This window comes from Anomaloglossus baeobatrachus, chromosome 1 (genome assembly GCF_048569485.1).
Source record: "Anomaloglossus baeobatrachus isolate aAnoBae1 chromosome 1, aAnoBae1.hap1, whole genome shotgun sequence".
NCBI lineage: Eukaryota > Metazoa > Chordata > Amphibia > Anura > Aromobatidae > Anomaloglossus > Anomaloglossus baeobatrachus.
In genome coordinates, this window is record NC_134353.1 from 284,476,145 (window position 1) to 284,498,829 (window position 22,685).

The 22,685-nt window shown below is 38.3% G+C and overlaps 25 non-coding genes across 25 annotated transcripts; 9 read left to right on the forward strand and 16 right to left on the reverse strand.

The window, feature by feature from the left end:
* The first annotated feature begins 7 nt into the window (after nt 1-7).
* On the forward strand, nt 8-90 carry TRNAL-CAG (transfer RNA leucine (anticodon CAG)). The gene has a single exon. It is a non-coding gene; the product is annotated as a tRNA-Leu (tRNA).
* Nucleotides 91-1,344: 1,254 nt separating this feature from the next.
* Nucleotides 1,345-1,417, reverse strand: TRNAF-GAA (transfer RNA phenylalanine (anticodon GAA)). Its single transcript has one exon. It is a non-coding gene; the product is annotated as a tRNA-Phe (tRNA).
* A 1,689-nt stretch (nt 1,418-3,106) lies between these two features.
* On the forward strand, nt 3,107-3,189 carry TRNAL-CAG (transfer RNA leucine (anticodon CAG)). Its single transcript has one exon. It is a non-coding gene; the product is annotated as a tRNA-Leu (tRNA).
* A 475-nt stretch (nt 3,190-3,664) lies between these two features.
* On the reverse strand, nt 3,665-3,737 carry TRNAF-GAA (transfer RNA phenylalanine (anticodon GAA)). The gene has a single exon. It is a non-coding gene; the product is annotated as a tRNA-Phe (tRNA).
* Nucleotides 3,738-3,878: 141 nt separating this feature from the next.
* TRNAL-CAG (transfer RNA leucine (anticodon CAG)) lies at nt 3,879-3,961 on the forward strand. The gene has a single exon. It is a non-coding gene; the product is annotated as a tRNA-Leu (tRNA).
* A 478-nt stretch (nt 3,962-4,439) lies between these two features.
* Nucleotides 4,440-4,512, reverse strand: TRNAF-GAA (transfer RNA phenylalanine (anticodon GAA)). The gene has a single exon. It is a non-coding gene; the product is annotated as a tRNA-Phe (tRNA).
* A 702-nt stretch (nt 4,513-5,214) lies between these two features.
* TRNAF-GAA (transfer RNA phenylalanine (anticodon GAA)) lies at nt 5,215-5,287 on the reverse strand. Its single transcript has one exon. It is a non-coding gene; the product is annotated as a tRNA-Phe (tRNA).
* A 702-nt stretch (nt 5,288-5,989) lies between these two features.
* Nucleotides 5,990-6,062, reverse strand: TRNAF-GAA (transfer RNA phenylalanine (anticodon GAA)). Its single transcript has one exon. It is a non-coding gene; the product is annotated as a tRNA-Phe (tRNA).
* Nucleotides 6,063-6,203: 141 nt separating this feature from the next.
* Nucleotides 6,204-6,286, forward strand: TRNAL-CAG (transfer RNA leucine (anticodon CAG)). The gene has a single exon. It is a non-coding gene; the product is annotated as a tRNA-Leu (tRNA).
* Nucleotides 6,287-7,538: 1,252 nt separating this feature from the next.
* On the reverse strand, nt 7,539-7,611 carry TRNAF-GAA (transfer RNA phenylalanine (anticodon GAA)). The gene has a single exon. It is a non-coding gene; the product is annotated as a tRNA-Phe (tRNA).
* Nucleotides 7,612-7,751: 140 nt separating this feature from the next.
* TRNAL-CAG (transfer RNA leucine (anticodon CAG)) lies at nt 7,752-7,834 on the forward strand. The gene has a single exon. It is a non-coding gene; the product is annotated as a tRNA-Leu (tRNA).
* Nucleotides 7,835-8,313: 479 nt separating this feature from the next.
* Nucleotides 8,314-8,386, reverse strand: TRNAF-GAA (transfer RNA phenylalanine (anticodon GAA)). Its single transcript has one exon. It is a non-coding gene; the product is annotated as a tRNA-Phe (tRNA).
* A 2,250-nt stretch (nt 8,387-10,636) lies between these two features.
* On the reverse strand, nt 10,637-10,709 carry TRNAF-GAA (transfer RNA phenylalanine (anticodon GAA)). The gene has a single exon. It is a non-coding gene; the product is annotated as a tRNA-Phe (tRNA).
* A 700-nt stretch (nt 10,710-11,409) lies between these two features.
* Nucleotides 11,410-11,482, reverse strand: TRNAS-GGA (transfer RNA serine (anticodon GGA)). The gene has a single exon. It is a non-coding gene; the product is annotated as a tRNA-Ser (tRNA).
* Nucleotides 11,483-14,508: 3,026 nt separating this feature from the next.
* Nucleotides 14,509-14,581, reverse strand: TRNAF-GAA (transfer RNA phenylalanine (anticodon GAA)). The gene has a single exon. It is a non-coding gene; the product is annotated as a tRNA-Phe (tRNA).
* Nucleotides 14,582-15,497: 916 nt separating this feature from the next.
* On the forward strand, nt 15,498-15,580 carry TRNAL-CAG (transfer RNA leucine (anticodon CAG)). Its single transcript has one exon. It is a non-coding gene; the product is annotated as a tRNA-Leu (tRNA).
* Nucleotides 15,581-16,058: 478 nt separating this feature from the next.
* Nucleotides 16,059-16,131, reverse strand: TRNAF-GAA (transfer RNA phenylalanine (anticodon GAA)). Its single transcript has one exon. It is a non-coding gene; the product is annotated as a tRNA-Phe (tRNA).
* Nucleotides 16,132-16,272: 141 nt separating this feature from the next.
* On the forward strand, nt 16,273-16,355 carry TRNAL-CAG (transfer RNA leucine (anticodon CAG)). Its single transcript has one exon. It is a non-coding gene; the product is annotated as a tRNA-Leu (tRNA).
* Nucleotides 16,356-16,833: 478 nt separating this feature from the next.
* TRNAF-GAA (transfer RNA phenylalanine (anticodon GAA)) lies at nt 16,834-16,906 on the reverse strand. The gene has a single exon. It is a non-coding gene; the product is annotated as a tRNA-Phe (tRNA).
* A 916-nt stretch (nt 16,907-17,822) lies between these two features.
* On the forward strand, nt 17,823-17,905 carry TRNAL-CAG (transfer RNA leucine (anticodon CAG)). The gene has a single exon. It is a non-coding gene; the product is annotated as a tRNA-Leu (tRNA).
* A 1,252-nt stretch (nt 17,906-19,157) lies between these two features.
* TRNAF-GAA (transfer RNA phenylalanine (anticodon GAA)) lies at nt 19,158-19,230 on the reverse strand. The gene has a single exon. It is a non-coding gene; the product is annotated as a tRNA-Phe (tRNA).
* A 702-nt stretch (nt 19,231-19,932) lies between these two features.
* TRNAF-GAA (transfer RNA phenylalanine (anticodon GAA)) lies at nt 19,933-20,005 on the reverse strand. The gene has a single exon. It is a non-coding gene; the product is annotated as a tRNA-Phe (tRNA).
* A 702-nt stretch (nt 20,006-20,707) lies between these two features.
* Nucleotides 20,708-20,780, reverse strand: TRNAF-GAA (transfer RNA phenylalanine (anticodon GAA)). The gene has a single exon. It is a non-coding gene; the product is annotated as a tRNA-Phe (tRNA).
* A 141-nt stretch (nt 20,781-20,921) lies between these two features.
* TRNAL-CAG (transfer RNA leucine (anticodon CAG)) lies at nt 20,922-21,004 on the forward strand. Its single transcript has one exon. It is a non-coding gene; the product is annotated as a tRNA-Leu (tRNA).
* A 478-nt stretch (nt 21,005-21,482) lies between these two features.
* TRNAF-GAA (transfer RNA phenylalanine (anticodon GAA)) lies at nt 21,483-21,555 on the reverse strand. The gene has a single exon. It is a non-coding gene; the product is annotated as a tRNA-Phe (tRNA).
* Nucleotides 21,556-22,685: the final 1,130 nt, after the last annotated feature.

The following is a 22,685-nucleotide window of genomic DNA, read 5'->3' on the forward strand; positions in this document are numbered from 1 at the left end:
TGTGCTTGTCAGGATGGCCGAGCGGTCCAAGGCGCTGCGTTCAGGTCGCAGTCTCTACTTGAGGCGTGGGTTCGAATCCCACTTCTGACAGGTTTCTGTTACATTACAATCATGTTTTGTTTTTTTTTTCATTTTCACTATGTCCCTCTGTCACAATTCAGACATTTCCACAAACCAGATTAGTCCAAGGACAAAGCCAATGAGAACCCTCTGGATCCTCAATCCTGTCTGTCACAATCATGTTGTTCTCTGCTGCACTATCAGTAAGAAGAGGGAGGTGGAAAATCTCATAAAATAAACCTCAAGATACACAAAATCTTAAAGATCCTTAGCACTTTATGTTGATATTTCTCAGATTTTTTCTCCGATTTCCTCCATACTACTTCGACTTCAACTTAATTTTTCAGTATAACTACTTTCATTTTCTTCTCGCATTAGTGACTGTTCTGAAAAGAGATACTTAAAACTGTTTTTTTCAGGTATATCTGCACTTCACAAAGAATGAAAATCTTGCTAAATGCATATGGAGAAAGAACTTTATCTCAAATCACTCATACTTAAAAACAGCGTGCTGAAACCCGGGATCAGACCAGGGACCTTTAGATCTTCAGTCTAACGCTCTCCCAACTGAGCTATTTCAGCAACCTACAAAGTTAAAGCTACAGCATTGCAAGGCAAACTCAAAGGCGTTAATAAATTTTCAGTTCAAAATTTGCCTTTTTTTGGGGCCAAACAAAAAATGTGTTTGTTTTTAGAAAGTGTGAATTTTCCACAGTTGTGCTTGTCAGGATGGCCGAGCGGTCCAAGGCGCTGCGTTCAGGTCGCAGTCTCTACTTGAGGCGTGGGTTCGAATCCCATTTCTGACAGGTTTCTGTTACATTTTAATCATGTTTTGTTTTTTTTTCATTTTCACTATGTCCCTCTGTCACAATTCAGACATTTCCACAAACCAGATGAGTCCAAGGACAAAGCCAATGAGAACCCTCTGGATCCTCAATCCTGTCTGTCACAATCATGTTGTTCTCTGCTGCACTATCAGTAAGAAGAGGGAGGTGGAAAATCTCATAAAATAAACCTCAAGATACACAAAATCTTAAAGATCCTTAGCACTTTATGTTGATATTTCTCAGATTTTTTCTCCGATTTCCTCCATACTACTTCGACTTCAACTTAATTTTTCAGTATAACTACTTTCATTTTCTTCTCGCATTAGTGACTGTTCTGAAAAGAGATACTTAAAACTGTTTTTTTCAGGTATATCTGCACTTCACAAAGAATGAAAATCTTGCTAAATGCATATGGAGAAAGAACTTTATCTCAAATCACTCATACTTAAAAACAGCGTGCTGAAACCCGGGATCGGACCAGGGACCTTTAGATCTTCAGTCTAACGCTCTCCCAACTGAGCTATTTCAGCAACCTACAAAGTTAAAGCTACAGCATTGCAAGGCAAACTCAAAGGCGTTAATACATTTTCAGTTCAAAATTTGCATTTTTTTGGGGCCAAACAAAAAATGTGTTTGTTTTTAGAAAGTGTGAATTTTCCACAGTTGTGCTTGTCAGGATGGCCGAGCGGTCCAAGGTGCTGCGTTCAGGTCGCAGTCTCTACTTGAGGCGTGGGTTCGAATCCCACTTCTGACAGGTTTCTGTTACATTACAATCATGTTTTTTTTTTTTCATTTTCACTATGTCCCTCTGTCACAATTCAGACATTTCCACAAACCAGATTAGTCCAAGGACAAAGCCAATGAGAACCCTCTGGATCCTCAATCCTGTCTGTCACAATCATGTTGTTCACTGCTGCACTATCAGTAAGAAGAGGGAGGTGAAAAATCTCATAAAATAAACCTCAAGATACACAAAATCTTAAAGATCCTTAGCACTTTATGTTGATATTTCTCAGATTTTTTTTCTGATTTCCTCCATACTACTTCGACTTCAACTTAATTTTTCAGTATAACTACTTTCATTTTCTTCTCGCATTAGTGACTGTTCTGAAAAGAGATACTTAAAACTGTTTTTTTCAGGTATATCTGCACTTCACAAAGAATGAAAATCTTGCTAAATGCATATGGAGAAAGAACTTTATCCCAAATCACTCATACTTAAAAACAGCGTGCTGAAACCCGGGATCGGACCAGGGACCTTCAGATCTTCAGTCTAATGCTCTCCCAACTGAGCTATTTCAGCAACCTACAAAGTTGAAGCTACAGCATTGCAAGGCAAACTCAAAGGCGTTAATAAATTTTCAGTTCAAAATTTGCCTTTTTTTGGGGCCAAACAAAAAATGTGTTTGTTTTTAGAAAGTGTGAATTTTCCACAGTTGTGCTTGTCAGGATGGCCGAGCGGTCCAAGGCACTGCGTTCAGGTCGCAGTCTCTACTTGAGGCGTGGGTTTGAATCCCACTTCTGACAGGTTTCTGTTACATTACAATTATGTTTTGTTTTTTTTTCATTTTCACTATGTCCCTCTGTCACAATTCAGACATTTCCACAAACCAGATTAGTCCAAGGACAAAGCCAATGAGAACCCTCTGGATCCTCAATCCTGTCTGTCACAATCATGTTGTTCTCTGCTGCACTATCAGTAAGAAGAGGGAGGTGAAAAATCTCATAAAATAAACCTCAAGATACACAAAATCTTAAAGATCCTTAGCACTTTATGTTGATATTTCTCAGATTTTTTTTCTGATTTCCTCCATACTACTTCGACTTCAACTTAATTTTTCAGTATAACTACTTTCATTTTCTTCTCGCATTAGTGACTGTTCTGAAAAGAGATACTTAAAACTGTTTTTTTCAGGTATATCTGCACTTCACAAAGAATGAAAATCTTGCTAAAAGCATATGGAGAAAGAACTTTATCTCAAATCACTCATACTTAAAAACAGCGTGCTGAAACCCGGGATCTGACCAGGAACCTTTAGATCTTCAGTCTAACGCTCTCCCAACTGAGCTATTTCAGCAACCTACAAAGATAAAGCTACAGCATTGCAAGGCAAACTCAAAGGCGTTAATACATTTTCAGTTCAAAATTTGCATTTTTTTGGGGCCAAACAAAAAATGTGTTTGTTTTTAGAAAGTGTGAATTTTACACAGTTGTGCTTGTCAGGATGGCCGAGCGGTCCAAGGCGCTGCGTTCAGGTCGCAGTCTCTACTTGAGGCGTGGGTTCGAATCCCACTTCTGACAGGTTTCTGTTACATTACAATCATGTTTTTTTTTTTCATTTTCACTATGTCCCTCTGTCACAATTCAGACATTTCCACAAACCAGATTAGTCCAAGGACAAAGCCAATGAGAACCCTCTGGATCCTCAATCCTGTCTGTCACAATCATGTTGTTCTCTGCTTCACTATCAGTAAGAAGAGGGAGGTGAAAAATCTCATAAAATAAACCTCAAGATACACAAAATCTTAAAGATCCTTAGCACTTTATGTTGATATTTCTCAGATTTTTTTTCTGATTTCCTCCATACTACTTCGACTTCAATTTAATTTTTCAGTATAACTACTTTCATTTTCTTCTCGCATTAGTGACTGTTCTGAAAAGAGATACTTAAAACTGTTTTTTTCAGGTATATCTGCACTTCACAAAGAATGAAAATCTTGCTAAATGCATATGGAGAAAGAACTTTATCTCAAATCACTCATACTTAAAAACAGCGTGCTGAAACCCGGGATCGGACCAGGGACCTTTAGATCTTCAGTCTAACGCTCTCCCAACTGAGCTATTTCAGCAACCTACAGAGTTAAAGCTATAGCATTGCAAGGCAAACTCAAAGGCGTTAATAAATTTTCAGTTCAAAATTTGCCTTTTTTGGGGGCCAAACAAAAAATGTGTTTGTTTTTAGAAAGTGTGAATTTTCCACAGTTGTGCTTGTCAGGATGGCCGAGCGGTCCAAGGCACTGCGTTCAGGTCGCAGTCTCTATTTGAGGCGTGGGTTCGAATCCCACTTCTGACAGGTTTCTGTTACATTACAATCATGTTTTGTTTTTTTTTCATTTTCACTATGTCCCTCTGTCACAATTCAGATATTTCCACAAACCAGATTAGTCCAGGGACAAAGCCAATGAGAACCCTCTGGATCCTCAATCCTGTCTGTCACAATCATGTTGTTCTCTGCTGCACTATCAGTAAGAAGAGGGAGGTGGAAAATCTCATAAAATAAACCTCAAGATACACAAAATCTTAAAGATCCTTAGCACTTTATGTTGATATTTCTCAGACTTTTTCTCCGATTTCCTCCATACTACTTCGACTTCAACTTAATTTTTCAGTTTAACTACTTTCATTTTCTTCTCGCATTAGTGACTGTTCTGAAAAGAGATACTTAAAACTGTTTTTTTCAGGTATATCTGCACTTCACAAAGAATGAAAATCTTGCTAAATGCATATGGAGAAAGAACTTTATCTCAAATCACTCATACTTAAAAACAGCGTGCTGAAACCCGGGATCGGACCAGGGACCTTTAGATCTTCAGTCTAACGCTCTCCCAACTGAGCTATTTCAGCAACCTTCAAAGTTAAAGCTACAGCATTGCAAGGCAAACTCAAAGGCGTTAATACATTTTCAGTTCAAATTTTCATTTTTTTGGGGCCAAACAAAAAATGTGTTTGTTTTTAGAAAGTGTGCATTTTCCACAGTTGTGCTTGTCAGGATGGACGAGCGGTCCAAGGCGCTGCGTTCAGGTCGCAGTCTTTACTTGAGGCGTGGGTTCGAATCCCACTTCTGACAGGTTTCTGTTACATTACAATCATGTTTTGTTTTTTTTTTTATTTTCACTATGTCCCTCTGTCACAATTCAGACATTTCCACAAACCAGATTAGTCCAAGGACAAAGCCAATGAGAACCCTCTGGATCCTCAATCCTGTCTGTCACAATCATGTTGTTCTCTGCTGCACTATCAGTAAGAAGAGGGAGGTGGAAAATCTCATAAAATAAACCTCAAGATACACAAAATCTTAAAGATCCTTAGCACTTTATGTTGATATTTCTCAGATTTTTTCTCCGATTTCCTCCATACTACTTCGACTTCAACTTAATTTTTCAGTATAACTACTTTCATTTTCTTCTCGCATTAGTGACTGTTCTGAAAAGAGATACTTAAAATTGTTTTTTTCAGGTATATCTGCACTTCACAAAGAATGAAAATCTTGCTAAATGCATATGGAGAAAGAACTTTATCTCAAATCACTCATACTTAAAAACAGCGTGCTGAAACCCGGGATCGGACCAGGGACCTTTAGATCTTCAGTCTAACGCTCTCCCAACTGAGCTATTTCAGCAACCTACAAAGTTAAAGCTACAGCATTGCAAGGCAAACTCAAAGGCGTTAATAAATTTTCAGTTCAAAATTTGCCTTTTTTTGGGGCCAAACAAAAAATGTGTTTGTTTTTAGAAAGTGTGAATTTTCCACAGTTGTGCTTGTCAGAATGGCCGAGCGGTCCAAGGCGCTGCGATCAGGTCGCAGTCTCTACTTGAGGCGTGGGTTCGAATCCCACTTCTGACAGGTTTCTGTTAAATTACAATCATGTTTTGTTTTTTTTTCATTTTCACTATGTCCCTCTGTCACAATTCAGACATTTCCACAAACCAGATTAGTCCAAGGACAAAGCCAATGAGAACCCTCTGGATCCTCAATCCTGTCTGTCACAATCATGTTGTTCTCTGCTGCACTATCAGTAAGAAGAGGGAGGTGGAAAATCTTATAAAATAAACCTCAAGATACACAAAATCTTAAAGATCCTTAGCACTTTATGTTGATATTTCTCAGATTTTTTCTCCGATTTCCTCCATACTACTTCGACTTTAACTTAATTTTTCAGTATAACTACTTTCATTTTCTTCTCGCATTAGTGACTGTTCTGAAAAGAGATACTTAAAACTGTTTTTTTCAGGTATATCTGCACTTCACAAAGAATGAAAATCTTGCTAAATGCATATGGAGAAAGAACTTTATCTCAAATCACTCATACTTAAAAACAGCGTGCTGAAACCCGGGATCGGACCAGGGACCTTTAGATCTTCAGTCTAACGCTCTCCCAACTGAGCTATTTCAGCAACCTACAAAGTTAAAGCTACAGCATTGCAAGGCAAACTCAAAGGCTTTAATACATTTTCAGTTCAAAATTTGCATTTTTTTGGGGCCAAACAAAAAATGTGTTTGTTTTTAGAAAGTGTGAATTTTCCACAGTTGTGCTTGTCAGGATGGCCGAGTGGTCGAAGGCGCTGCGTTCAGGTCGCAGTCTCTACTTGAGGCGTGGGTTCGAATCCCACTTCTGACAGGTTTCTGTTACATTACAATCATGTTTTTTTTTTTTTCATTTTCACTATGTCCCTCTGTCACAATTCAGACATTTCCACAAACCAGATTAGTCCAAGGACAAAGCCAATGAGAACCCTCTGGATCCTCAATCCTGTCTGTCACAATCATGTTGTTCTCTGCTGCACTATCAGTAAGAAGAGGGAGGTGAAAAATCTCATAAAATAAACCTCAAGATACACAAAATCTTAAAGATCCTTAGCACTTTATGTTGATATTTCTCAGATTTTTTTTCTGATTTCCTCCATACTACTTCGACTTCAACTTAATTTTTCAGTATAACTACTTTCATTTTCTTCTCGCATTAGTGACTGTTCTGAAAAGAGATACTTAAAACTGTTTTTTTCAGGTATATCTGCACTTCACAAAGAATGAAAATCTTGCTAAATGCATATGGAGAAAGAACTTTATCTCAAATCACTCATACTTAAAAACAGCGTGCTGAAACCCGGGATCGGACCAAGGACCTTCAGATCTTCAGTCTAACGCTCTCCCAACTGAGCTACTTCAGCAACCTACAAAGTTGAAGCTACAGCATTGCAAGGCAAACTCAAAGGCGTTAATAAATTTTCAGTTCAAAATTTGCCTTTTTTTGGGGCCAAACAAAAAATGTGTTTGTTTTTAGAAAGTGTGAATTTTCCACAGTTGTGCTTGTCAGGATGGCCGAGCGGTCCAAGGCGCTGCGTTCAGGTCGCAGTCTCTACTTGAGGCATGGGTTCGAATCCCACTTCTGACAGGTTTCTGTTACATCACAATCATGTTTTGTTTTTTTTTCATTTTCACTATGTCCCTCTGTCACAATTCAGACATTTCCACAAACCATATTAGTCCAAGGACAAAGCCAATGAGAACCCTAAGGATCCTCAATCCTGTCTGTCACAATCATGTTGTTCTCTGCTGCACTATCAGTAAGAAGAGGGAGGTGGAAAATCTCATAAAATAAACCTCAAGATACACAAAATCTTAAAGATCCTTAGCACTTTATGTTGATATTTCTCAGATTTTTTCTCCGATTTCCTCCATACTACTTCGACTTTAACTTAATTTTTCAGTATAACTACTTTCATTTTCTTCTCGCATTAGTGACTGTTCTGAAAAGAGATACTTAAAACTGTTTTTTTCAGGTATATCTGCACTTCACAAAGAATGAAAATCTTGCTAAATGCATATGGAGAAAGAACTTTATCTCAAATCACTCATACTTAAAAACAGCGTGCTGAAACCCGGGATCGGACCAGGGACCTTTAGATCTTCAGTCTAACGCTCTCCCAACTGAGCTATTTCAGCAACCTTCAAAGTTAAAGCTACAGCATTGCAAGGCAAACTCAAAGGCGTTAATACATTTTCAGTTCAAATTTTCATTTTTTTGGGGCCAAACAAAAAATGTGTTTGTTTTTAGAAAGTGTGCATTTTCCACAGTTGTGCTTGTCAGGATGGCCGAGCGGTCCAAGGCGCTGCGTTCAGGTCGCAGTCTTTACTTGAGGCGTGGGTTCGAATCCCACTTCTGACAGGTTTCTGTTACATTACAATCATGTTTTGTTTTTTTTTTTATTTTCACTATGTCCCTCTGTCACAATTCAGACATTTCCACAAACCAGATTAGTCCAAGGACAAAGCCAATGAGAACCCTCTGGATCCTCAATCCTGTCTGTCACAATCATGTTGTTCTCTGCTGCACTATCAGTAAGAAGAGGGAGGTGGAAAATCTCATAAAATAAACCTCAAGATACACAAAATCTTAAAGATCCTTAGCACTTTATGTTGATATTTCTCAGATTTTTTCTCCGATTTCCTCCATACTACTTCGACTTCAACTTAATTTTTCAGTATAACTACTTTCATTTTCTTCTCGCATTAGTGACTGTTCTGAAAAGAGATACTTAAAATTGTTTTTTTCAGGTATATCTGCACTTCACAAAGAATGAAAATCTTGCTAAATGCATATGGAGAAAGAACTTTATCTCAAATCACTCATACTTAAAAACAGCGTGCTGAAACCCGGGATCGGACCAGGGACCTTTAGATCTTCAGTCTAACGCTCTCCCAACTGAGCTATTTCAGCAACCTACAAAGTTAAAGCTACAGCATTGCAAGGCAAACTCAAAGGCTTTAATACATTTTCAGTTCAAAATTTGCATTTTTTTGGGGCCAAACAAAAAATGTGTTTGTTTTTAGAAAGTGTGAAATTTCCACAGTTGTGCTTGTCAGGATGGCCGAGTGGTCGAAGGCGCTGCGTTCAGGTCGCAGTCTCTACTTGAGGCATGGGTTCGAATCCCACTTCTGACAGGTTTCTGTTACATTACAATCATGTTTTTTTTTTTTCATTTTCACTATGTCCCTCTGTCACAATTCAGACATTTCCACAAACCAGATTAGTCCAAGGACAAAGCCAATGAGTACCCTCTGGATCCTCAATCCTGTCTGTCACAATCATGTTGTTCTCTGCTGCACTATCAGTAAGAAGAGGGAGGTGAAAAATCTCATAAAATAAACCTCAAGATACACAAAATCTTAAAGATCCTTAGCACTTTATGTTGATATTTCTCAGATTTTTTTTCTGATTTCCTCCATACTACTTCGACTTCAACTTAATTTTTCAGTATAACTACTTTCATTTTCTTCTCGCATTAGTGACTGTTCTGAAAAGAGATACTTAAAACTGTTTTTTTCAGGTATATCTGCACTTCACAAAGAATGAAAATCTTGCTAAATGCATATGGAGAAAGAACTTTATCTCAAATCACTCATACTTAAAAACAGCGTGCTGAAACCCGGGATCGGACCAAGGACCTTCAGATCTTCAGTCTAACGCTCTCCCAACTGAGCTACTACAGCAACCTACAAAGTTGAAGCTACAGCATTGCAAGGCAAACTCAAAGGCGTTAATAAATTTTCAGTTCAAAATTTGCCTTTTTTTGGGGCCAAACAAAAAATGTGTTTGTTTTTAGAAAGTGTGAATTTTCCACAGTTGTGCTTGTCAGGATGGCCGAGCGGTCCAAGGCGCTGCGTTCAGGTCGCAGTCTCTACTTGAGGCATGGGTTCGAATCCCACTTCTGACAGGTTTCTGTTACATCACAATCATGTTTTGTTTTTTTTTCATTTTCACTATGTCCCTCTGTCACAATTCAGACATTTCCACAAACCATATTAGTCCAAGGACAAAGCCAATGAGAACCCTCTGGATCCTCAATCCTGTCTGTCACAATCATGTTGTTCTCTGCTGCACTATCAGTAAGAAGAGGGAGGTGGAAAATCTCATAAAATAAACCTCAAGATACACAAAATCTTAAAGATCCTTAGCACTTTATGTTGATATTTCTCAGATTTTTTCTCCGATTTCCTGCATACTACTTCGACTTTAACTTAATTTTTCAGTATAACTACTTTCATTTTCTTCTCGCATTAGTGACTGTTCTGAAAAGAGATACTTAAAACTGTTTTTTTTCAGGTATATCTGCACTTCACAAAGAATGAAAATCTTGCTAAATGCATATGGAGAAAGAACTTTATCTCAAATCACTCATACTTAAAAACAGCGTGCTGAAACCCCGGATCGGACCAGGGACCTTTAGATCTTCAGTCTAACGCTCTCCCAACTGAGCTATTTCAGCAACCTACAAAGTTAAAGCTACAGCATTGCAAGGCAAACTCAAAGGCGTTAATACATTTTCAGTTCAAAATTTGCATTTTTTTGGGGCCAAACAAAAAATGTGTTTGTTTTTAGAAAGTGTGAATTTTCCACAGTTGTGCTTGTCAGGATGGCCGAGCGGTCGAAGGCGCTGCGTTCAGCTCGCAGTCTCTACTTGAGGCGTGGGTTCGAATCCCACTTCTGACAGGTTTCTGTTACATTACAATCATGTTTTTTTTTTTTCATTTTCACTATGTCCCTCTGTCACAATTCAGACATTTCCACAAACCAGATTAGTCCAAGGACAAAGCCAATGAGAACCCTCTGGATCCTCAATCCTGTCTGTCACAATCATGTTGTTCTCTGCTGCACTATCAGTAAGAAGAGGGAGGTGGAAAATCTCATAAAATAAACCTCAAGATACACAAAATCTTAAAGATCCTTAGCACTTTATGTTCATATTTCTCAGATTTTTTTCTCCGATTTCCTCCATACTACTTCGACTTCAACTTAATTTTTCAGTATAACTACTTTCATTTTCTTCTCGCATTAGTGACTGTTCTGAAAAGAGATACTTAAAACTGTTTTTTTCAGGTATATCTGCACTTCACAAAGAATGAAAATCTTGCTAAATGCAAATGGAGAAAGAACTTTATCTCAAATCACTCATACTTAAAAACAGCGTGCTGAAACCCGGGATCGGACCAGGGACCTTTAGATCTTCAGTCTAACGCTCTCCCAACTGAGCTATTTCAGCAACCTACAAAGTTAAAGCTACAGCATTGCAAGGCAAACTCAAAGGCGTTAATACATTTTCAGTTCAAAATTTGCATTTTTTTGGGGCCAAACAAAAAATGTGTTTGTTTTTAGAAAGTGTGAATTTTCCACAGTTGTGCTTGTCAGGATGGCCGAGCGGTCGAAGGCGCTGCGTTCATGTCGCAGTCTCTACTTGAGGCGTGGGTTCGAATCCCACTTCTGACAGGTTTCTGTTACATTACAATCATGTTTTTTTTTTTTCATTTTCACTATGTCCCTCTGTCACAATTCAGACATTTCCACAAACCAGATTAGTCCAAGGACAAAGCCAATGAGAACCCTCTGGATCCTCAATCCTGCCTGTCACAATCATGTTGTTCTCTGCTGCGCTATCAGTAAGAAGAGGGAGGTGAAAAATCTCATAAAATAAACCTCAAGATACACAAAATCTTAAAGATCCTTAGCACTTTATGTTGATATTTCTCAGATTTTTTTTCTGATTTCCTCCATACTACTTCGACTTCAACTTAATTTTTCAGTATAACTACTTTCATTTTCTTCTCGCATTAGTGACTGTTCTGAAAAGAGATACTTAAAACTGTTTTTTTCAGGTATATCTGCACTTCACAAAGAATGTAAATCTTGCTAAATGCATATGGAGAAAGAACTTTATCTCAAATCACTCATACTTAAAAACAGCGTGCTGAAACCCGGGATCGGACCAGGGACCTTCAGATCTCCAGTCTAACGCTCTCCCAACTGAGCTACTTCAGCAACCTACAAAGTTAAAGCTACAGCATTGCAAGGCAAACTCAAAGGCGTTAATAAATTTTCAGTTCAAAATTTGCCTTTTTTTGGGGCCAAACAAAAAATGTGTTTGTTTTTAGAAAGTGTGAATTTTCCACAGTGGTGCTTGTCAGGATGGCCGAGCGGTCTAAGGCGCTGCGTTCAGGTCGCAGTCTCTACTTGAGGCATGGGTTCGAATCCCACTTCTGACAGGTTTCTGTTACATTACAATCATGTTTTGTTTTTTTTTCATTTTCACTATGTCCCTCTGTCACAATTCAGACATTTCCACAAACCAGATTAGTCCAAGGACAAAGCCAATGAGAACCCTCTGGATCCTCAATCCTGTCTGTCACAATCATGTTGTTCTCTACTGCACTATCAGTAAGAAGAGGGAGGTGGAAAATCTCATAAAATAAACCTCAAGATACACAAAATCTTAAAGATCCTTAGCACTTTATGCTGATATTTCTCAGATTTTTTCTCCGATTTCCTCCATACTACTTCGACTTCAACTTAATTTTTCAGTATAACTACTTTCATTTTCTTCTCGCATTAGTGACTGTTCTGAAAAGAGATACTTAAAACTGTTTTTTTCAGGTATATCTGCACTTCACAAAGAATGAAAATCTTGCTAAATGCATATGGAGAAAGAACTTTATCTCAAATCACTCATACTTAAAAACAGCGTGCTGAAACCCGGGATCAGACCAAGGACCTTTAGATCTTCAGTCTAACGCTCTCCCAACTGAGCTATTTCAGCAACCTACAAAGTTTAAGCTACAGCATTGCAAGGCAAACTCAAAGGCGTTAATACATTTTCAGTTCAAAATTTGCATTTTTTTGGGGCCAAACAAAAAAAGTGTTTGTTTTTAGAAAGTGTGAATTTTCCACAGTTGTGCTTGTCAGGATGGCCGAGCGGTCCAAGGCGCTGCATTAAGGTTGCAGTCTCTACTTGAGGCGTGGGTTCGAATCCCACTTCTGACAGGTTTCTGTTACATTACAATTATGTTTTTTTTTTTTTCATTTTCACTATGTCCCTCTGTCACAATTCAGACATTTCCACAAACCAGATTAGTCCAAGGACAAAGCCAATGAGAACCCTATGGATCCTCAATCCTGTCTGTCACAATCATGTTGTTCTCTGCTGCACTATCAGTAAGAAGAGGGAGGTGGAAAATCTCATAAAATAAACCTCAAGATACACAAAATCTTAAAGATCCTTAGCACTTTATGTTGATATTTCTCAGATTTTTTCTCCGATTTCCTCCATACTACTTCGACTTCAACTTAATTTTTCAGTATAACTACTTTCATTTTCTTCTCGCATTAGTGACTGTTCTGAAAAGAGATACTTAAAACTGTTTTTTTCAGGTATATCTGCACTTCACAAAGAATGAAAATCTTGCTAAATGCATATGGAGAAAGAACTTTATCTCAAATCACTCATACTTAAAAACAGCGTGCTGAAACCCGGGATCGGACAAGGGACCTTTAGATCTTCAGTCTAACGCTCTCCCAACTGAGCTATTTCAGCAACCTACGAAGATAAAGCTACAGCATTGCAAGGCAAACTCAAAGGCGTTAATACATTTTCAGTTCAAAATTTGCATTTTTTTGGGGCCAAACAAAAAATGTGTTTGTTTTTAGAAAGTGTGAATTTTCCACAGTTGTGCTTGTCAGGATGGCCGAGCGGTCCAAGGCGCAGAGTTCAGGTCGCAGTCTCTACTTGAGGCGTGGGTTCGAATCCCACTTCTGACAGGTTTCTGTTACATTACAATCATGTTTTGTTTTTTTTTCATTTTCACTATGTCCCTCTGTCACAATTCAGACATTTCCACAAACCAGATTAGTCCAAGGACAAAGCCAATGAGAACCCTCTGGATCCTCAATCCTGTCTGTCACAATCATGTTGTTCTCTGCTGCACTATCAGTAAGAAGAGGGAGGTGAAAAATCTCATAAAATAAACCTCAAGATACACAAAATCTTAAAGATCCTTAGCACTTTATGTTGATATTTCTCAGATTTTTTTTCTGATTTCCTCCATACTACTTCGACTTCAACTTAATTTTTCAGTATAACTACTTTCATTTTCTTCTCGCATTAGTGACTGTTCTGAAAAGAGATACTTAAAACTGTTTTTTTCAGGTATATCTGCACTTCACAAAGAATGAAAATCTTGCTAAATGCATATGGAGAAAGAACTTTATCTTAAATCACTCATACTTAAAAACAGCGTGCTGAAACCCAGGATCAGACCAGGGACCTTTAGATCTTCAGTCTAACGCTCTCCCAACTGAGCTATTTCAGCAACCTACAAAGTTAAAGCTACAGCATTGCAAGGCAAACTCAAAGGCGTTAATAAATTTTCAGTTCAAAATTTGCCTTTTTTTGGGGCCAAACAAAAAATGTGTTTGTTTTTAGAAAGTGTGAATTTTCCACAGTTGTGCATGTCAGGATGGCCGAGCGGTCCAAGGCGCTGCGTTCAGGTCGCAGTCTCTACTTGAGGCGTGGGTTTGAATCCCACTTCTGACAGGTTTCTGTTACATTACAATCATGTTTTGTTTTTTTTTCATTTTCACTATGTCCCTCTGTCACAATTCAGACATTTCCACAAACCAGATTAGTCCAAGGACAAAGCCAATGAGAACCCTCTGGATCCTCAATCCTGTCTGTCACAATCATGTTGTTCTCTGCTGCACTATCAGTAAGAAGAGGGAGGTGGAAAATCTCATAAAATAAACCTCAAGATACACAAAATCCTAAAGATCCTTAGCACTTTATGTTGATATTTCTCAGATTTTTTCTCCGATTTCCTCCATACTACTTCGACTTCAACTTAATTTTTCAGTATAACTACTTTCATTTTCTTCTCGCATTAGTGACTGTTCTGAAAAGAGATACTTAAAACTGTTTTTTTCAGGTATATCTGCACTTCACAAAGAATGAAAATCTTGATAAACGCATATGGAGAAAGAACTTTATCTCAAATCACTCATACTTAAAAACAGCGTGCTGAAACCCGGGATCGGACCAGGGACCTTTAGATCTTCAGTCTAACGCTCTCCCAACTGAGCTATTTCAGCAACCTACAAAGTTAAAGCTACAGCATTGCAAGGCAAACTCAAAGGCGTTAATAAATTTTCAGTTCAAAATTTGCCTTTTTTTGGGGCCAAACAAAAAATGTGTTTGTTTTTAGAAAGTGTGAATTTTCCACAGTTGTTCTTGTCAGGATGGCCGAGCGGTCCAAGGCGCTGCGTTCAGATCGCAGTCTCTACTTGAGGCGTGGGTTTGAATCCCACTTCTGACAGGTTTCTGTTACATTACAATCATATTTTGTTTTTTTTTCATTTTCACTATGTCCCTCTGTCACAATTCAGACATTTCCACAAACCAGATTAGTCCAAGGACAAAGCCAATGAGAACCCTCTGGATCCTCAATCCTGTCTGTCACAATCATGTTGTTCTCTGCTGCACTATCAGTAAGAAGAGGGAGGTGGAAAATCTCATAAAATAAACCTCAAGATACACAAAATCTTAAAGATCCTTAGCACTTTATGTTGATATTTCTCAGATTTTTTCTCCGATTTCCTCCATACTACTTCGACTTCAACTTAATTTTTCAGTATAACTACTTTCATTTTCTTCTCGCATTAGTGACTGTTCTGAAAAGAGATACTTAAAACTGTTTTTTTCAGGTATATCTGCACTTCACAAAGAATGAAAATCTTGCTAAATGCATATGGAGAAAGAACTTTATCTCAAATCACTCATACTTAAAAACAGCGTGCTGAAACCCGGGATTGGACCAGGGACCTTTAGATCTTCAGTCTAACGCTCTCCCAACTGAGCTATTTCAGCAACCTACAAAGTTTAAGCTCCAGCATTGCAAGGCAAACTCAAAGGCGTTAATAAATTTTCAGTTCAAAATTTGCCTTTTTTTGGGGCCAAACAAAAAATGTGTTTGTTTTTAGAAAGTGTGAATTTTCCACAGTTGTGCTTGTCAGGATGGCCGAGTGGTCCAAGGCGCTGCGTTCAGGTCGCAGTCTCTACTTGAGGCGTGGGTTCGAATCCCACTTCTGACAGGTTTCTGTTACATTACAATCATGTTTCGTTTTTTTATCATTTTCACTATGTCCCTTTGTCACAATTCAGACATTTCCACAAACCAGATTAGTCCAAGGACAAAGCCAATGAGAACCCTCTGGATCCTCAATCCTGTCTGTCACAATCATGTTGTTCTCTGCTGCACTATCAGTAAGAAGAGGGAGGTGGAAAATCTCATAAAATAAACCTCAAGATACACAAAATCTTAAAGATCCTTAGCACTTTATGTTGATATTTCTCAGATTTTTTCTCCGATTTCCTCCATACTACTTCGACTTCAACTTAATTTTTCAGTATAACTACTTTCATTTTCTTCTCGCATTAGTGACTGTTCTGAAAAGAGATACTTAAAACTGTTTTTTTCAGGTATATCTGCACTTCACAAAGAATGAAAATCTTGCTAAATGCATATGGAGAAAGAACTTTATCTCAAATCACTCATACTTAAAAACAGCGTGCTGAAACCCGGGATCGGACCAGGGACCTTTAGATCTTCAGTCTAACGCTCTCCCAACTGAGCTATTTCAGCAACCTACAAAGTTAAAGCTCCAGCATTGCAAGGCAAACTCAAAGGCGTTAATAAATTTTCAGTTCAAAATTTGCCTTTTTTTGGGGCCAAACAAAAAATGTGTTTGTTTTTAGAAAGTGTGAATTTTCCACAGTTGTGCTTGTCAGGATGGCCGAGTGGTCCAAGGCGCTGCGTTCAGGTCGCAGTCTCTACTTGAGGCGTGGGTTCGAATCCCACTTCTGACAGGTTTCTGTTACATTACAATCATGTTTCGTTTTTTTATCATTTTCACTATGTCCCTCTGTCACAATTCAGACATTTCCACAAACCAGATTAGTCCAAGGACAAAGCCAATGAGAACCCTCTGGATCCTCAATCCTGTCTGTCACAATCATGTTGTTCTCTGCTGCACTATCAGTAAGAAGAGGGAGGTGGAAAATCTCATAAAATAAACCTCAAGATACACAAAATCTTAAAGATCCTTAGCACTTTATGTTGATATTTCTCAGATTTTTTCTCCGATTTCCTCCATACTACTTCGACTTCAACTTAATTTTTCAGTATAACTACTTTCATTTTCTTCTCGCATTAGTGACTGTTCTGAAAAGAGATACTTAAAACTGTTTTTTTCAGGTATATCTGCACTTCACAAAGAATGAAAATCTTGCTAAATGCATATGGAGAAAGAACTTTATCTCAAATCACTCATACTTAAAAACAGCGTGCTGAAACCCGGGATCGGACCAGGGACCTTTAGATCTTCAGTCTAACGCTCTCCCAACTGAGCTATTTCAGCAACCTACAAAGTTAAAGCTCCAGCATTGCAAGGCAAACTCAAAGGCGTTAATAAATTTTCAGTTCAAAATTTGCCTTTTTTTGGGGCCAAACAAAAAATGTGTTTGTTTTTAGAAAGTGTGAATTTTCCACAGTTGTGCTTGTCAGGATGGCCGAGTGGTCCAAGGCGCTGCGTTCAGGTCGCAGTCTCTACTTGAGGCGTGGGTTCGAATTCCACTTCTGACAGGTTTCTGTTACATTACAATCATGTTTCGTTTTTTTATCATTTTCACTATGTCCCTCTGTCACAATTCAGACATTTCCACAAACCAGATTAGTCCAAGGACAAAGCCAATGAGAACCCTCTGGATCCTCAATCCTGTCTGTCACAATCATGTTGTTCTCTGCTGCACTATCAGTAAGAAGAGGGAGGTGGAAAATCTCATAAAATAAACCTCAAGATACACAAAATCTTAAAGATCCTTAGCACTTTATGTTGATATTTCTCAGATTTTTTCTCCGATTTCCTCCATACTACTTCGACTTCAACTTAATTTTTCAGTATAACTACTTTCATTTTCTTCTCGCATTAGTGACTGTTCTGAAAAGAGATACTTAAAACTGTTTTTTTCAGGTATATCTGCACTTCACAAAGAATGAAAATCTTGCTAAATGCATATGGAGAAAGAACTTTATCTCAAATCACTCATACTTAAAAACAGCGTGCTGAAACCCGGGATCGGACCAGGGACCTTTAGATCTTCAGTCTAACGCTTTCCCAACTGAGCTATTTCAGCAACCTACAAAGTTAAAGCTACAGCATTGCAAGGCAAACTCAAAGGCGTTAATACATTTTCAGTTCAAAATTTGCATTTTTTTGGGGCCAAACAAAAAATGTGTTTGTTTTTAGAAAGTGTGAATTTTCCACAGTTGTGCTTGTCAGGATGGCCGAGCGGTCCAAGGCGCTGCGTTCAGGTCGCAGTCTCTACTTGAGGCGTGGGTTCGAATCCCACTTCTGACAGGTTTCTGTTACATTACAATCATGTTTTTTTTTTTTTCATTTTCACTATGTCCCTCTGTCACAATTCAGACATTTCCACAAACCAGATTAGTCCAAGGACAAAGCCAATGAGAACCCTCTGGATCCTCAATCCTGTCTGTCACAATCATGTTGTTCACTGCTGCACTATCAGTAAGAAGAGGGAGGTGAAAAATCTCATAAAATAAACCTCAAGATACACAAAATCTTAAAGATCCTTAGCACTTTATGTTGATATTTCTCAGATTTTTTTTCTGATTTCCTCCATACTACTTCGACTTCAACTTAATTTTTCAGTATAACTACTTTCATTTTCTTCTCGCATTAGTGACTGTTCTGAAAAGAGATACTTAAAACTGTTTTTTTCAGGTATATCTGCACTTCACAAAGAATGAAAATCTTGCTAAATGCATATGGAGAAAGAACTTTATCTCAAATCACTCATACTTAAAAACAGCGTGCTGAAGCCCGGGATCGGACCAGGGACCTTCAGATCTTCAGTCTAACGCTCTCCCAACTGAGCTATTTCAGCAACCTACAAAGTTAAAGCTACAGCATTGCAAGGCAAACTCAAAGGCGTTAATACATTTTCAGTTCAAAATTTGCCTTTTTTTGGGGCCAAACAAAAAATGTGTTTGTTTTTAGAAAGTGTGAATTTTCCACAGTTGTGCTTGTCAGGATGGCCGAGCGGTCCAAGGCGCTTCGTTCAGTTCGCAGTCTCTACTTGAGGCATGGGTTCGAATCCCACTTCTGACAGGTTTCTGTTACATTACAATCATGTTTTGTTTTTTTTTCATTTTCACTATGTCCCTCTGTCACAATTCAGACATTTCCACAAACCAGATTAGTCCAAGGACAAAGCCAATGAGAACCCTATGGATCCTCAATCCTGTCTGTCACAATCATGTTGTTCTCTACTGCACTATCAGTAAGAAGAGGGAGGTGGAAAATCTCATAAAATAAACCTCAAGATACACAAAATCTTAAAGATCCTTAGCACTTTATGTTGATATTTCTCAGATTTTTTCTCCGATTTCCTCCATACTACTTCGACTTCAACTTAATTTTTCAGTATAACTACTTTCATTTTCTTCTCGCATTAGTGACTGTTCTGAAAAGAGATACTTAAAACTGTTTTTTTCAGGTATATCTGCACATCACAAAGAATGAAAATCTTGCTAAATGCATATGGAGAAAGAACTTTATCTCAAATCACTCATACTTAAAAATAGCGTGCTGAAACCCGGGATCGGACCAGGGACCTTTAGATCTTCAGTCTAACGCTCTCCCAACTGAGCTATTTCAGCAACCTACAAAGTTAAAGCTACAGCATTGCAAGGCAAACTCAAAGGCGTTAATACATTTTCAGTTCAAAATTTGCATTTTTTTGGGGCCAAACAAAAAATGTGTTTGTTTTTAGAAAGTGTGAATTTTCCACAGTTGTGCTTGTCAGGATGGCCGAGCGGTCCAAGGCGCTGCGTTCAGGTCGCAGTCTCTACTTGAGGTGTGGGTTCGAATCCCACTTGTGACAGGCTTCTGTTACATTACAATCATGTTTTGTTTTTTTTTCATTTTCACTATGTCCCTCTGTCACAATTCAGACATTTCCACAAACCAGATTAGTCCAAGGACAAAGCCAATGAGAACCCTCTGGATCCTCAATCCTGTCTGTCACAATCATGTTGTTCTCTGCTGCACTATCAGTAAGAAGAGGGAGGTGGAAAATCTCATAAAATAAACCTCAAGATACACAAAATCTTAAAGATCCTTAGCACTTTATGTTGATATTTCTCAGATTTTTTCTCCGATTTCCTCCATACTACTTCGACTTCAACTTAATTTTTCAGTATAACTACTTTCATTTTCTTCTCGCATTAGTGACTGTTCTGAAAAGAGATACTTAAAACTGTTTTTTTCAGGTATATCTGCACTTCACAAAGAATGAAAATCTTGATAAATGCATATGGAGAAAGAACTTTATCTCAAATCACTCATACTTAAAAACAGCGTGCTGAAACCCGGGATCGGACCAGGGACCTTTAGATCTTCAGTCTAACGCTCTCCCAACTGAGCTATTTCAGCAACCTACAAAGTTAAAGCTACAGCATTGCAAGGCAAACTCAAAGGCGTTAATACATTTTCAGTTCAAAATTTGCCTTTTTTTGGGGCCAAACAAAAAATGTGTTTGTTTTTAGAAAGTGTGAATTTCCCACAGTTGTTCTTGTCAGGATGGCCGAGCGGTCCAAGGCGCTGCGTTCAGATCGCAGTCTCTACTTGAGGCGTGGGTTTGAATCCCACTTCTGACAGGTTTCTGTTACATTACAATCATATTTTGTTTTTTTTTCATTTTCACTATGTCCCTCTGTCACAATTCAGACATTTCCACAAACCAGATTAGTCCAAGGACAAAGCCAATGAGAACCCTCTGGATCCTCAATCCTGTCTGTCACAATCATGTTGTTCTCTGCTGCACTATCAGTAAGAAGAGGGAGGTGGAAAATCTCATAAAATAAACCTCAAGATACACAAAATCTTAAAGATCCTTAGCACTCTATGTTGATATTTCTCAGATTTTTTCTCCGATTTCCTCCATACTACTTCGACTTCAACTTAATTTTTCAGTATAACTACTTTCATTTTCTTCTCGCATTAGTGACTGTTCTGAAAAGAGATACTTAAAACTGTTTTTTTCAGGTATATCTGCACTTCACAAAGAATGAAAATCTTGCTAAATGCATATGGAGAAAGAACTTTATCTCAAATCACTCATACTTAAAAACAGCGTGCTGAAACCCGGGATCGGACCAGGGACCTTTAGATCTTCAGTCTAACGCTCTCCCAACTGAGCTATTTCAGCAACCTACAAAGTTAAAGCTCCAGCATTGCAAGGCAAACTCAAAGGCGTTAATAAATTTTCAGTTCAAAATTTGCCTTTTTTTGGGGCCAAACAAAAAATGTGTTTGTTTTTAGAAAGTGTGAATTTTCCACAGTTGTGCTTGTCAGGATGGCCGAGCGGTCCAAGGCGCTGCGTTCAGGTCGCAGTCTCTACTTGAGGCGTGGGTTCGAATCCCACTTCTGACAGGTTTCTGTTACATTACAATCATGTTTCGTTTTTTTATCATTTTCACTATGTCCCTCTGTCACAATTCAGACATTTCCACAAACCAGATTAGTCCAAGGACAAAGCCAATGAGAACCCTCTGGATCCTCAATCCTGTCTGTCACAATCATGTTGTTCTCTGCTGCACTATCAGTAAGAAGAGGGAGGTGGAAAATCTCATAAAATAAACCTCAAGATACACAAAATCTTAAAGATCCTTAGCACTTTATGTTGATATTTCTCAGATTTTTTCTCCGATTTCCTCCATACTACTTCGACTTCAACTTAATTTTTCAGTATAACTACTTTCATTTTCTTCTCGCATTAGTGACTGTTCTGAAAAGAGATACTTAAAACTGTTTTTTTCAGGTATATCTGCACTTCACAAAGAATGAAAATCTTGCTAAATGCATATGGAGAAAGAACTTTATCTCAAATCACTCATACTTAAAAACAGCGTGCTGAAACCCGGGATCGGACCAGGGACCTTTAGATCTTCAGTCTAACGCTCTCCCAACTGAGCTATTTCAGCAACCTACAAAGTTAAAGCTACAGCATTGCAAGGCAAACTCAAAGGCGTTAATACATTTTCAGTTCAAAATTTGCATTTTTTTGGGGCCAAACAAAAAATGTGTTTGTTTTTAGAAAGTGTGAATTTTCCACAGTTGTGCTTGTCAGGATGGCCGAGCGGTCCAAGGCGCTGCGTTCAGGTCGCAGTCTCTACTTGAGGCGTGGGTTCGAATCCCTCTTCTGACAGGTTTCTGTTACATTACAATCATGTTTTTTTTTTTTTCATTTTCACTATGTCCCTCTGTCACAATTCAGACATTTCCACAAACCAGATTAGTCCAAGGACAAAGCCAATGAGAACCCTCTGGATCCTCAATCCTGTCTGTCACAATCATGTTGTTCACTGCTGCACTATCAGTAAGAAGAGGGAGGTGAAAAATCTCATAAAATAAACCTCAAGATACACAAAATCTTAAAGATCCTTAGCACTTTATGTTGATATTTCTCAGATTTTTTTTCTGATTTCCTCCATACTACTTCGACTTCAACTTAATTTTTCAGTATAACTACTTTCATTTTCTTCTCGCATTAGTGACTGTTCTGAAAAGAGATACTTAAAACTGTTTTTTTCAGGTATATCTGCACTTCACAAAGAATGAAAATCTTGCTAAATGCATATGGAGAAAGAACTTTATCTCAAATCACTCATACTTAAAAACAGCGTGCTGAAACCCGGGATCGGACCAGGGACCTTCAGATCTTCAGTCTAACGCTCTCCCAACTGAGCTATTTCAGCAACCTACAAAGTTAAAGCTACAGCATTGCAAGGCAAACTCAAAGGCGTTAATACATTTTCAGTTCAAAATTTGCCTTTTTTTGGGGCCAAACAAAAAATGTGTTTGTTTTTAGAAAGTGTGAATTTTCCACAGTTGTGCTTGTCAGGATGGCCGAGCGGTCCAAGGCGCTTCGTTCAGTTCGCAGTCTCTACTTGAGGCATGGGTTCGAATCCCACTTCTGACAGGTTTCTGTTACATTACAATCATGTTTTGTTTTTTTTTCATTTTCACTATGTCCCTCTGTCACAATTCAGACATTTCCACAAACCAGATTAGTCCAAGGACAAAGCCAATGAGAACCCTATGGATCCTCAAT